Below are 4,029 nucleotides of genomic sequence, written 5' to 3' on the forward strand. Positions count from 1 at the left end.
TAATATCCTTTAAAATGAAAACGAGAAATTAGAAAGTAACGGCTTCGGTCTATTAATGTTTTCCAGTCCTTTTGCCTTTATTAACCCTTGTGCTTCATTTAGTAGTTAAAGTCTCTCCAGCAAAAGACACATTTATCTCTATTGCTTTTTAAGTTAGCAGACAAAGGAAGGATGAAACTGTAACCTTTGTGCTCATGTGTTCCCCTCCCCCACAGCTACCATCCTGCCTCCCCTCTTCAGCTGGTTCCTGTTGTCCTAGTTAGTGCCCGCCAACTTCTGCTTTCTGATCACATGGAACCTTAGGACCTCTTCCTGCCTTCCCCTGTTCTCTTTTGCAGTTTCACAACCTAAAGAATGCACATATAAACATGTGTGCACTCATGCTCATGCACACATTTGTGTGTGTGCACAAACAACACACACACACACACACACAGAGAGAGAGAGAGAGAGAGAGAGAACATACACCATGTGCAGTATGTGTCTTTCTGAGTCTGACTTGTTTCACTTAGCACAGTGTCCTTCAATTGCAGACATGTTCCTTCCTGAAACATGCCATGATGTTGTTTCTTTATACAGCTGCATAAAATTCCATCGTGTATATGCACCTCCTCTTCTCTCTCCGTTCATCTGTTGGTGGACTTTCACCTAGTTCCGTTTCCTGGCTATTGTAAATACTGCAACTATTACAAGCATCTCTGTGGAATGTTGACTTATGAGTTCTGTGAGTACATACCCCAGAGTACCATAACCTCATCAGTCATTGTAGTTGCTGCTTTTCTAGGAACTTCCATACTGATGTACATGGTTGCTATATGAATTTACATCACAACTATCATTGATTAAGGGGTTCTCTTTCCCCATATCCTTACCAGCATTTGTTGTTAATATTTTTAAGATTTATTTGTATTGTTTTTAATTATGGTAGGTGCATGTATCTGTCTATGGGTATGTACATGTATGTGCAGGTACCCCCAGTGGCCAGAGACATCAGGTTCTGTGGAACTGGAGTTACAGAGCCATCTGACATGGGTGCTGGGAACAGTGCCCTTGGCCACTGGGCCACCTCTCCAGTGTCCTTGGCTGCTGAGCCAGCTCTCCAACGCCATTCAACCGAGATGATTTTTTTTTTTTTTTTTTCTTTTTTTTTTTTTTTTCGGAGCTGGGGACCAGAACAGGGCCTTGTGCTTGCTAGGCAAGCGCTCTACCACTGAGCTAAATCCCCAACCCCGAGATGATTTTCTTAACTCAGTTTTACTTTGCATTTCTCTGATGGCTAAGGCTGTTGAACACTTTTTGAAGTATTTCCTACCTGTTTATATTTCTTCTTTTGAGATTTATTCAATTCATAGTCAATCCACTGACTGAGTGGTTCAGCTTTTTGGTACTTAATTTTTGCAGTTCTTTATATCTCCTGGATATTAACCCACTGCCTGATTTATAGTTGGTAAAAAATATCTCCCCCATTCTGTAAGTTGTTTCAAACTAACCAAAGTACAAAAGAATTATAAGACAACACTGAATTATGGCACATCAGAGAACTAGACTAACAAGCTAAAATGAAAATTTTCTATAAACACCCTCGTTTATAGAGGGTCAAGAGAAAAGGAAAATATAAATGTGTGAGTGAAGAGGATGAACGGAAAAAACTTCCAACAGGTAAAAGTCCATGCTTGGTATATCCTATGACAGAAAGAATAATTAACATTACTCTCAAGGAATTAAGGGAAAAAGAGGTAGGAACACTAGATGAATTCAGCATCAGCCTCATATCAGAGCCAGACGAAGACACCAAAAGAAAACTAACACCAATTTACCAGTGCTCTCTGTGATATAGATGCAAATATTCTCAGTGAACGCCATCCAATTGAATCCATTTTCAAATCGTAATACACTGTGACCACATGAAATTTACCACAGACCAGAAGAGTGTCCGAATACATTAGAGTCTATATAAGGCAGCCCGCTAACAGAACGGCAGGCGTGGGAGGATCAGGTGATCACCTTAACTGATGCAGTGAAAACATTTGACAAAGTTCAAGGCAAGACACTCAGGAAGCTAGGAAGAAATGGAAACTTCCTTAGAATGGAAATATGCATTCATGAGGAACCCACAGTGAGTGATCCCACTGGTAAAGGTCGAAAGCCTTTCTTTCCTCCTAGAGTGAGAACAAGAACAAGAGAAAGACAAGGCCTCCCTCTTTGTCTCTTTTCAACATTGTCCTCAAAGTCTCAGTTGGTTGGTTGTCGTTGTTTGGTTTGGTTTGGTTTGGTTTGGTTTGACTTGGCTTGGTTTGTTGCCAGCTTGACACAAACTAATTATCTGGTCAGGGGAACCTCAGTTGAGAAAAATGGCTCCATCAGATTGGCCTGTGGGAAACTCTATGGACATTTTCCTGCTTGATGTGGGAGGCTCCAGGCTGAGAGAGCCATCGGGAGGAAGCCAGTAAGCAACATCCCACCATGGCGTTTGCATCAGCTCCTGCCTTCAGGCTCCTGACACACGGGATCTTGAAAAAGAACAAGCCTGAGAATTCCCACTTCCCAATTTTAGCATGTATCGTGAGAGAACAGTGGTGTGGTGGGCCATGGAGACAGGCACATAGGTCACTGGGCTAGCCCTAAAGCTCTAGAGTTGAGCCACACCACATTTATCGTCAGCTGATTCTTCACAGGGGCACCAAGACCAGTCAGTGAATCAAAAAAAAATGTGCTGAGACAACTGGATAATCTTATGCAGAAAAATGAGTTTGGAGGGCTGGGGAAATGGTTCAGTTGGTAAAGTGCCTGCAGCTTTTGATGGGAACCTGAATTGGATCCCCAGAATCCACAGAAAACTATCTTGGCACGATGACATATGTCTGTAACCCCTACCCGGCAGAGATGGGAGAACCTCTGGGGCTTGCTGGACAACAAGTCCAACTCTGCTGCCAAGCTCCTGGTTTAGAGAGACTCTGTCTGTCTCAAAAAATAAGGTGGAGAGTGATTGAGGAAAAAATACCGAGGTTGACCTCTGACCTCCACGTACAGCCACCAACATAAAGAATAAACTTGGATCCTTGTACAATACATACAAAATGTATACAGTATGCATAAAAGTATAATGTAAATAGGTATGGTAATATTTAAAACATAAGATATTCATCGCTTACAAAAAGTACAACTCAAATAGATTAAAGATCCAATTTGTGAAGTAAAACCATTCCAATCTCAAGGAGGGGGAACAAGTACATTCTGGTAAACTAGGATTCGGCCATCATCACTTGGATATGAAACAAAAAATAGCAAGTTTAGGAAAGGGTAATATTGTTAAGATGGCAATGCTCCCATCAGGATTTTAAAATGTGCTTCAAAAGCCACTACGTAGAGAGTGAAAGGTGGAGTGACAGAAACCGCTCAGCAGCTAAGAGCACGTACTGCCCTGCCGGAGGACTGGCCTGGGACCAGGCAGCGCACAAGTAACCCCAGCCTCGATGATTTAACACACTCTGCTGACCTACATGGGCATCTGCACACATGTGCGTGCACGCACACACGCACACACAGCATTAAATATAATTAGTTAATTAAAATGACAATACACAAACTGAGAGAAGTACTAGGATCCTGAGAACAATTCCCATGATTAAGTAACACTGACAACTCAGAGTCTAAATAGACAAGGGATGTGAACATATGTTTCTCCAGAGAAAATACACAACCGCCAATACGCGCTTGAAAAGATGTTTGATATCAGTTACCATTAGGAAAATGCACAGCAAGAATATGAGACACCACTTCACACTCACCTTAACCTCTGTAGTTAATGACAGAAAGTGCTGGGAGACCAAGCAAGGGAGGCCGATACAAGTTCAAGACCAGTGTAGGCTACGTGATGAGCTCAGGGAAGCCTGAGCTACATCCTATTATGGTGAGGATGCAAAGAAATGAAACCCTCCCACATCACTGATGGGTATGGAGAAGACACAATCATAACCAGAAACTACATAATAGTTCTTAGTAAGATAAACCCAGCCATGCACCCTGGGT

Source organism: Rattus rattus, chromosome 2 (genome assembly GCF_011064425.1).
Source record: "Rattus rattus isolate New Zealand chromosome 2, Rrattus_CSIRO_v1, whole genome shotgun sequence".
In the NCBI taxonomy this organism is placed as follows: domain Eukaryota; kingdom Metazoa; phylum Chordata; class Mammalia; order Rodentia; family Muridae; genus Rattus; species Rattus rattus.